We start from the raw sequence: 11,208 nt of genomic DNA, 5'->3' as shown, positions 1-11,208 counted from the left end.
AAGGCAACGCCTCTATTCCGGGCCCGCAGCGCGGAGAAGAGGCGCCCCCGGTGAAGATAGCAGCCCGGAACCACTATCCCACCAGACCACCTCCTCTCCGGACAGCCCTGCAGCACCGGACCAGCGCCGAGCGGAGGTGAGTACTGTACAGAACTAAAGGGGGTGAGAGGGGGCTGGATGATGTCGAAGGCCGCAGTGGTCTTCAACCTGCGGACCTCCGGAGGTTTCAAAACTACAACTCCCAGCAAGCCCGGACAGCCGATGGCTGCCCGGGCTTGCTGGGAGTTGTAGTTTTGAAACCTCTGGAGATCCGCAGGTTGAAGACCACTGAGGGCGGATGATGAGAAGAGGATGATGAAGGGGGGGGGTGGGATGATGACAAGAGGATGATGAAGGGGGGTGGGGTTGATGACAAGGGGATGATGAAGGGGGGTGTGTGGGATGATGACAAGGGGATGATGAAGGGGGGTGGGGATGATGACAAGGGGATGATGAAGGGGGGTGGGGATGATGACAAGGGGATGATGAAGGGGGGATGTGTGGGATGATGACAAGGGGATGATGACAGGTGATGATGATGAGGGTCTGGATGATGACAGGCGGTGATGATGATGAGGATGTTAATGACGGGTCTGGATGATGACAGGGGGGGATGATGTATTTCCCACCCTAGGCATATACTCGAGTCAATAACTTTTCCTGGGATTTTGGGTTGAAATTAGGGGTCTCGGCTTATACTCGAGCATATACGGTAAGTAATTATGATGAACTCATGCAAAAAAACAATGATAACATCAACAAACTGGAAGAGTACATCATGCAAGTTAAAAAATAAAGTTCCAATGGGACACCAATGACTATGCACTCAACCAAGTATATGAATGGGGCAGGTGGGAGAAACAAGACACCACCCCAAGATCAATTCTAAAAAAAGAAATCAACAATACAAAACGCAAACCGCAGAGAAACCGCATGTAACATTCAGTTCATCTGAACATGAGTCAGACACGGGAGCTAGTTCGGAATCTGACAATCTCTCTTCACATCCTGAAGGCAGAATTTCTTATTTTCGGAAAGCCAAGAAACCGAATCTAAAACCAAAACCAATAAGAAAATCAGAAGAGGAGGCCGAAAACATACCAAGCGTCTTCCACACTCTAGGACTGCCGACAGGGACACTCCCGACACTCAACCTGCGGGAGTTTTAAATTTATCCAAGAGGAACTTAACAGAACATCACATTTCAGTTCTAGAGCGTGGATAACATTTTTCTCCCACCAATACTATTGATGTTTATAGCACTTTATGTGATATAAATAGATTTGTGCATATTCTTACTGTGAAACGTCATTTTTAAAATTCTGAATCAAATTCTATGCAAGTTGCACTTAATGTCAATAACGAACATAGAGGCATGGACTTTCAGGAACAACAAGCCTTGGTGGCATTGGGAGAGCTGACGGAGATGGATGATTCCTCTCCCTCGATATCCCGCAATAGTGGTTTCATTACTAAAAATCCATATTTTTATCCCTTGCAATCCAGAACAGATGGCATGGACAGGTTCCAGCATCAGATTGGTGGAATTTAAATCTAAATTAGACTCTCACCCTTGTCATAAACATAATTTAAATCACAAGGAACGTATTGCTTTAAAAGAGTTGCAATCATTCCATGACATTACTATCAAAATGTCAGACAAGGGGGGTTTAGTCACAGTTATGAATAGATCAGATTATATTCTATCCATCAAAAATGTATTAGCAGATACTCATACATATCAATTCTTAATTAATGATCCCACCAAGATTTTTCAACAAGATTTTAAAAATTTACTTACAGAAGGAGTCATTTCTGGCATTTTGAAGCAAACGGAGGTTGATTATTTATTTGTGGAACATCCCAAGACACCCATAATGCATGCACTTCCTAAGACTTATAAAGGCTTAAATCCATTAGGTATGAGACCCATAGTCTCTAGCATAGAATCTTCATTAGAAAGACTATCATTATGGTTAGACCAATTGCTACAACCTTTAGTCAAAAGAGTCCCTGGCTACCTTCAGGATTCAAAAGATGTCCTGGGTAATTTGCAAAATCTCACTTGGCAATCGAACTGGCATTGGCTCACGTGCGATGTCACGTCATTGTATACGAGCATTCCGTGGCAAGTTGCCATGGATGCTCTCAAATTTCACTTATGTAAGTATAGTGAATACAATCATATCTTAATCAATTACATTCTGAAAGTCACATGGTTTCTAATAGCTCATAATTTTTTCACTTTTGATAACAAATTTTATCTTCAGATCAGTGGAGTTTCAATGGGGGCCCGGCATTCCCCCTCCCTCGCGAATCTAACAATGTCACACTGGGAGGAGTTGTACATCAATACGGTATCCAACCCGTATTCTGATCACATAAAGTGGTACGGGAGATACATAGACAACCTCCTTCTTATTTGGAGGGGGGACGTCTCTCCCGTGCCACTTTTTGTAGATTATCTCATCTTCAATCCTTTCAACCTCAAATTCACCTTTGAGCTCCATCCAGACAGTGCGGCATTCTTGGATTTGCGTTTGAGGGGGTCTGCCGGAGAACCCGTTATCCCATCCACTCATCGTAAACCTCTTTCAGGAAATACAATTTTGAGAGCAGATTCTAATCATCCTATTCACACAATAAAAGCAATTCCGGTAGGAGAATTAACTAGACTTAGACGCAATTGTTCCGACACAAAACAATTTGAAAATGAAGCAATTCAATTAACAGATTACGACTACATGGTTACAAACATAAACATTTACAATGTGCATTTCATAAAGTATACAAGAAAAACAGAAATGGCTTACTCCACAAAATCTGGAAATGGGAACCATGGTGACCGACAATGGGAAGAACATTGTGTCCGCGCTGCGACAAGGAAGTGTGAAACATGCGCCCTGCATGGCACACGTGTTGAATCTGGTTGTCAAGCACTTCCTCAAGTCTTCACCCCATTAGCAAAACATCCTGAAAATGGCAAGAAAACTGTGCATGCACTTCAGCCACTCGTACACCGTCAAGCTCACTTTCCTTGAGCTGCAGCGTCAGAACGGTATCCCACAACATAGTAATTTGCGACGTTGCCACACATTGGAATTCCACCCTCCATATGTTGGACAGACTATACGAACCAAGAAAAGCCATCACCGATTTCTTGATGATCCAAGCAGATAGGAGTACTCCCCTGTGTAACTTCAATGTGAACCAGTGGCAGCTCATATGTGACACCTGCCATTTGCTGAGGCCCTTTGAGGAAGCCACATTATTTTTAAAACACCTGGATTACGGAATGAACAACGTAATTCCACTCCTAGATTTCCTACAACAAATGATTGAAACGATGGCTGGTCACGGCAATGGAGACGTTGCGCCTACATCTCAAGGCTACATGAGCCCTGTGGGGGATGAACTGGAGGAGGAGGATGAGGGGCAGAGTGGAACACAGTTTAGGTTGAATGATATGGCCGGTGTTTCTAGTCATCGGACAGGAGAGGAGGAGCTGGAGCAGCCAGAGGAGCTGGAGGGTTATGAGGAAGGCAAGACAGAGGACCCAGACACACCATGGCAGTATGCAGTGGAGATGGAGGCAGGTAGTCCCTCCGAGTCACTGGCACAAATGGCACGATGCATGCTCAGTTGCTTGCGTAGTGACCCCCAAATTGCCAAAATTCGTCAGCGGGATGACTTCTGGATCTCCACCTTATTGGACCCTCGCTACTGTCCCAGAATGGGGGCCTTTTTTACACCCACTGAGAGGGAGGAAAAACTGACCTACTACAGAGAGATACTACGTAGTCAGTTGGCCGATGCCTATCGGCGACATGGTCCATCCAATCGCAGGTCTGACTCGGGGGGGCCCTCTGCGCTCATCTTCCACTGCCATGGCTGCTGGGGAGGGGAGGCGTGGCAGGAGCAGTACCAGCTCCACCAGCAGCAGCCTGAGTCTACAGTCGCTGATGAGTAGCATTGCTTGCCTTCATGATGCTTCTGGGCTTGGGCCTTTCATTTTAGGATTTTTGAAATAGATACATACATGCTTAATTTAAATTTCAACATTTATGGTGCAATGTATGGGGTTATTAAACCCTCTTGGGTACAGTTTTTTTTCAAATTTTCTGATAATTTTCTCAGTAATAAACTTGAATTTTCCAGAATAATAACCATTACACCATTGAACGCTTGTTGTGTGTGATTTTTTAATAAATATTTTCAAAAAAAATACGGAGATGGATGAACTCTGCTTCTTTATTTCAGAAAACATTACAAGGGCCGGTCAGGGCAATGGAGACGTTGCGCCTACATCTCACAGCCACATGAGCCCTGTGTGGGCTTGTTGGATTTGGTCCTTCGTACTCACACACTGGGGTCCGGGACACTCAAAGTTTGATTTAAATTTCAAATAAAAAAATTAGACATTTCAATGGTCTCCTCATGCATCAGCAAAACTCCAGGCTGTGTTATTCAGACACCGAATAGTCTAAAATCTGCTATCAGGTGATCTTGAGTTAAACAATTAAAATCCTCGAAGCATTTACTTGTTGCTTCTTTGGATGGACCTATTTCCTATGTGTGTGAGCCATAATGGCTTCCCATTGCTTCAGCCACCTCAAGGATGTCCTAAATCTTCTTCAAAAATTTCAAAAATGGCCTGGGTCTGGGAATTTCAAATTTTCTCATAGGTAGCACCCGCTATCCAAAAGTCTTCTTCATATATTTCTACAATTGTTGTGTTTTATGGGGGGGATTGTGAAGCCCTGGTGTGTACTCATGCATCAGCAAAACTCCAGGCTGTGTTATTCAGATACCGTGTAGTCTAGAATCTGCTATCAGGTGATCTTGAGTTAAATTATTAAAATCCTCGAAGCATTTACTTGTTGTTTCTTTGGATGGACCTATTTCCTATGTGTGTGAGCCATAATGGCTTCCCATTGCTTCAGCCACCTAAAGGATGTCCTAAATCTTCTTCAAAAATTTCAAAGAATGGTTGTTCTTAGGGATTGTGAAGCCCTGGTGTGTAGTCGTGCATCAGCCAACTCCAGGCTGTGTCATTCAGGCAATGTATGGTTTACTGATGCTGCTGCTGGGCCTGGGTCTGGGAATTTCAAATTTTCTCATAGGTAGCACCTGCTATCCAAAATCTTTTTCAAAAATTTCTAAAATTGTTGTGTTTTTTGGGGGGAGGATTGTGAAGCCCTGGTGTGTACTCATGCATCAGCCAACTCCAGGCTGTGTCATTCATGAAATATATGGTTTACTGATGGCGCTGCTGGGCCTGGGTCTGGGAATTTAAAATTTTCTCATAGGTAGCACCCGCTATCCATAATCTTCTTCAAATATTTCAAAAATGGTAGTTTTTTCTTAGGGATTGTGAAGCCCTGGTGTGTACTCTTGCTGCTTCCTGCTAAACTCTGTCAGCCCGTTGGTCCTGTGACAGTGTGAGACTCCGCCTCCACATCCTCCACTGTGTCCTAAGCCTCCACTGCCCCCGACAAGTCTCAGTGGCCCTTCAGCATACTATGTGTGCAGGTCACGGCGGTGTCACCCTGTTCTTCACATGGTTTGCCTTGGCAAAAAGTCTTGGAAACAATGGCCGGTCAGGGCAATGGAGACGTTGCGCCTACATCTCACGGCCACATGAGCCCTGTGGGGGCTTGTTGGATTTGGTCCTTCGTACCCACATGCTGGGGTCCGGGACACTCAAAGTTTGATTTAAATTTCAAATAAAAAAATCAGACATTTCAATGGTCTCCTCATGCATCAGCCAACTCCAGGCTGTGTCATTCAGGCAATATATGGCTTACTGATGGCACTGCTGGGCCTGGGTCTTGGAATTTCAAATTCTCTCATAGGTAACACCCGCTATCCAAAATCTTCTTCATAAATGTCAAAAATTTTTGTGTTTTTTGGAGGGATTGTGAAGCCCTGCTGTGTACTCGTGCATCAGCCAACTCCAGGCTGTGTCATTCAGGCAATATATGGTTTACTGATGCCGCTGCTGGGCCTGGGTCTGGGAATTTCACATTTTCTCATAGGTAGAACCCGCTATCCAAAATCTTCTTAAAAAAATTTCAAAAATTGTTGTGTTTTTTTGGGGGGGTTGTGAAGCCCTGGTATGTACTCATGCATCAGCCAACTCCTGGCTGTGTCATTCAGGCAATATATGGGTTACTGATGCCGCTGCTGGGCCTGGGTCTGGGAAATTCTAATTTTATCATAGGTAGCACCCGCTATGCAAAATCTTCGGTTTAAATTTCTAAATTTGTCTTTTAATTGTCACGATGCCGGCTGGCAGGAGGTGGATCCTCTGTGCCAGAGAGGGATTGGCGTGGACCGTGCTAGTGGACCGGTTCTAAGTCACTACTGGTGTTCACCAGAGCCCGCCGCAAAGCGGGATGGTCTTGCTGCGGCGGTAGTGACCAGGTCGTATCCACTAGCAACGGCTCAACCTCTCTGACTGCTGAAGATAGGCGCGGTACAAGGGAGTAGACAGAAGCAAGGTCGGACGTAGCAGAAGGTCGGGGCAGGCAGCAAGAATCGTAGTCAATAAGGCAATAGCAGGAGGTCAAGTACACAGTATGGACAAACACAGTAACGCTTTCACTAGGCTCTAAGGCAACAAGATCCGGCAGGGGAGTGCAGGGGAAGTGATCAGATATAGTCTGGGAGCAGGTGGGAGCCAATTAAGCTAATTGGGCCAGGCACCAATCATTGGTGCACTGGCCCTTTAAGTCTCAGGGAGCTGGCGCGCGCGCGCCCTAGAGAGCGGAGCCGCGCGCGCCAGCACATGACAGCAGGGGACCGGGACGGGTAAGTGACCTGGGATGCGATTCGCGAGCGGGCGCGTCCCGCTGTGCGAATCGCATCCCCGACGGCCATGACAGTGCAGCGCTCCCGGTCAGCGGGACCGACCGGGGCGCTGCGGAGAGAGAGACGCCGTAAGCGCTCCGGGGAGGAGCGGGGACCCGGAGCGCTAGGCGTAACAGTACCCCCCCCCTTAGGTCTCCCCTTCTCTTTGTCCGGTAACTGCCTCCCCTGGGATGAGGACACCGGGAAAGAATGGAGGGTTTCCTCAACGGCAGGCAGTACAGCAGGAGTGGGAATGGGGAGGGAGGGCAGAGGGCGAGGCCTGGCACGGGGCAGTGTGACACCAGGACGGGGGCCATGAGGAGGCACCGAGGCTTGCCTGACTGGACTGGGAGGGGGGGAGAGGCACTTCTTATGGCAGGCAGAGTCCGTAAAGACCTTAGGGAGACCGGTTACAGGAGGAACCACAGGGTCACGGCAGGGAGTACTGGGAACCGGTTTAAGGCAGTCCTTGAAACAAGAGGTACCCCAGCTCTTGATCTCCCCTGTGGACCAATCCAGGGTTGGGTAATGGTGTTGAAGCCAGGGTAGTCCAAGGAGAATTTCGGAAGTGCAATTGGAGAGGACCAAAAACTCAATTTTTTCGTGATGAGGTCCGATGCACATTAGGAGGGGCTCCGTGCGGTAACGCACGGTGCAATCCAACCTGACTCCGTTGACCGCGGAAATGTAGAGTGGCTTGACGAGACGGGTCACCGGGATGCGGAATTTATTCACCAAGGAATCCAGAATAAAATTCCCAGAGGCACCGGAGTCCAAGCAGGCCACGGCTGAGAGGGAGGAGTTGGCTGAAGGAGAAATCCGTACGGGCACCGTGAGACGTGGAGAAGCCGACTTAGCATCAAGAGACGCCACACCCACGAGAGCTGAGTGCGAGCGTGCGTTTCCCAGACGTGGAGGACGGATATGGCAATCCACCAAGAAATGTTCGGTACTGGCACAGTACAGACAAAGATTCTCTTCCCTACGGCGATTCCTCTCTTCCTGGGTCAGGCGAGACCGATCCACTTGCATGGCCTCCTCGGCGGGAGGCCTAGGCGTAGATTGCAATGGAGACTGTGGGAGAGGTGTCCAGAGATCTAAGTCTTTTTCCTGGCGGAGCTCTTGATGTCTCTCAGAAAAACGCATGTCAATGCGAGTGGCTAGATGAATGAGTTCATGCAGGTTAGCAGGAGTTTCTCGTGCGGCCAGAACATCTTTAATGTTGCTGGATAGGCCTTTTTTAAAGGTCGCGCAGAGGGCCTCATTATTCCAGGATAGTTCAGAAGCAAGAGTACGGAATTGTATGGCGTACTCGCCAACGGAAGAATTACCCTGGACCAGGTTCAGCAGGGCAGTCTCAGCAGAAGAGGCTCGGGCAGGTTCCTCAAAGACACTTTGAATTTCCGAGAAGAAGGAGTGTACAGAGGCAGTGACGGGGTCATTGCGGTCCCAGAGCGGTGTGGCCCATGACAGAGCTTTCCCAGACAGAAGGCTGACTACGAAAGCCACCTTAGACCTTTCAGTAGGAAACTGGTCCGACATCATCTCCAAGTGCAGGGAACATTGTGAAAGAAAGCCACGGCAAAACTTAGAGTCCCCATCAAATTTATCCGGCAAGGATAGTCGTAGGCCAGAGGCGGCCACTCGCTGCGGAGGAGGTGCAGGAGCTGGCGGAGGAGATGGTTGTTGCTGCTGTAGCTGAGACTGAAATTGCTGTAGCTGTGACTGAAGCTGCTGTAGCTGCGACTGGAGTTGCTGTGTCATGGTGGTCAAGTACGACAGCTGGTGATCTTGTTGGGCGATCTGTCGGGCTTGCTGGGCGACCAGTGTAGTGAGGTCGGCGACAACTGGCAGAGGAACTTCAGCGGGATCCATGGCCGGATCTACTGTCACGATGCCGGCTGGCAGGAGGTGGATCCTCTGTGCCAGAGAGGGATTGGCGTGGACCGTGCTAGTGGACCGGTTCTAAGTCACTACTGGTGTTCACCAGAGCCCGCCGCAAAGCGGGATGGTCTTGCTGCGGCGGTAGTGACCAGGTCGTATCCACTAGCAACGGCTCAACCTCTCTGACTGCTGAAGATAGGCGCGGTACAAGGGAGTAGACAGAAGCAAGGTCGGACGTAGCAGAAGGTCGGGGCAGGCAGCAAGAATCGTAGTCAATAAGGCAATAGCAGGAGGTCAAGTACACAGTATGGACAAACACAGTAACGCTTTCACTAGGCTCTAAGGCAACAAGATCCGGCAGGGGAGTGCAGGGGAAGTGATCAGATATAGTCTGGGAGCAGGTGGGAGCCAATTAAGCTAATTGGGCCAGGCACCAATCATTGGTGCACTGGCCCTTTAAGTCTCAGGGAGCTGGCGCGCGCGCGCCCTAGAGAGCGGAGCCGCGCGCGCCAGCACATGACAGCAGGGGACCGGGACGGGTAAGTGACCTGGGATGCGATTCGCGAGCGGGCCCATCCCGCTGTGCGAATCGCATCCCCGACGGCCATGACAGTGCAGCGCTCCCGGTCAGCGGGACCGACCGGGGCGCTGCGGAGAGAGAGACGCCGTAAGCGCTCCGGGGAGGAGCGGGGACCCGGAGCGCTAGGCGTAACATTAATCTTAGGGATTGTGAAGACCTAGTACCTACTCATGCTGCTGGCAACTCCAGGCTGTGCCATTCATCCACTATATGGTCTCCTCATGCTGCCAACACCTCCATGCTGTGCCATTCAGCCACTATATGGTATCCTCATGCTGCCAACACCTCTACGCTGTGCCATTCAGCCACTATATGGTATCCTCATGCTGCCAACACCTCCACGCTGTGTCATTCAGTCACTATATGGTATCCTCATGCTGCCAACACCTCCATGCTGTGCCATTCAGCCACTATATGGTATCCTCATGCTGCCAACACCTCTACACTGTGCCATTCAGCCACTATATGGTATCCTCATGCTGCCAACACCTCCACGCTGTGCCATTCAGCCACTATATGGTATCCTCATGCTGCCAACACCTCCACGCTGTGTCATTCAGTCACTATATGGTATCCTCATGCTGCCAACACCTCCATGCTGTGCCATTCAGCCACTATATGATATCCTAATGCTGCCAACACCTCCACGCTATGTCATTCAGTCACTATATAGTCTCCTGACACTGATGCCACCACCAGGCTCTGTCATTGTGCTGCTGTGCGGCAGTGATTCTAAAAGTGATGCCGGTAATCTGCATGTTATTCTGAATAACAGTATTATTTATCTACCCCAGCACACTCCATATGCGTTTTAGAACACAGCAAAGTGTTCTATACCCCTATTGAGGCTGTCTGTAAGCTAGAAATAGTCTTTTTTAATATAAATTTGCCGCGAAAAAATTCGGATCAAAACAAACTTTTTAGGAAAATTCGGCGAATTGGCCGAATCGAATTTTTCTAAAGTTCACTCATCTCTAGTTATGATTTTTAAAAGGAAAAAACAAAAATGCTAAAACGGAAAAACGCTCAGTCCTTAAGGGGTCAAGGTAAATGCAGACAGTAACATTGTATGTTGAAGAGCAAATGTGGGGTAGAATCCTTTACAGTCGTTATAGTATGTCTGGGGAGGTTGGTTTTCTGAAATCTATGTGTTTGACTCTTCTCCCGCCCTGTGCTGTCCTTTTTATTTGGAATTGTTGCCTTATTTCCTCTCAGTACGTGAACCGATGTAAAAACTTTATAGCTGCTAGGGACTTGGTTACTAATGAAGCTGAGTGACCTTGAAGCCATAAGGCTTCCAAGTAAGGCAGTGTTGAAATAATCCTGCTATAGTGGTCTTTTAGCCTTCTCTCTCTGTCAGCCATAGCTATCCATTGATGCCAAATTTTGGTGTAGGCTCTGATGGTTGCAGGGGCTTAGGAATGTTCTAGCAGTGTCAACAAGTGTCTGTAACGAGGCACCATAAAGCTGAAGGGATTCTCGTCTCCATGGCTTCTACTTCTGGGACCAAGGTTTTGAACCTGTCGATCTGTAAACGGGACAGTGGGTCCGCCATGTCATTATGGATACCTGGGACATGTTTTGCTCTAAATCTTATATTGAAATCTAGACACTGGAGGACCAGGAGTAGAGATCTGATGGGTGGAGAGGACAAGATAGATCTGTTAATGACATGGACCTCCCTAATGTCCAGAATATAAATCTCTTGTTCCTTATGCTCTTACCCCATACCTCCATTGCCAACACAATCTGAAACAACTCTAGACGTGTGAGGTTGCAGAGGAGGGAGAACCCTACTACTCATAAAGCCATGCTGGCAAAAACCACTGACCCTGAAAATAACTACCCATGCC

The sequence above is a fragment of the Hyla sarda genome, chromosome 2, assembly GCF_029499605.1.
Source record: "Hyla sarda isolate aHylSar1 chromosome 2, aHylSar1.hap1, whole genome shotgun sequence".
Classification (NCBI taxonomy): Eukaryota; Metazoa; Chordata; class Amphibia; order Anura; family Hylidae; genus Hyla; species Hyla sarda.
The sequence above is the reverse complement of the archived record's forward strand: the minus strand, read 5'-3'. Positions refer to the sequence as shown.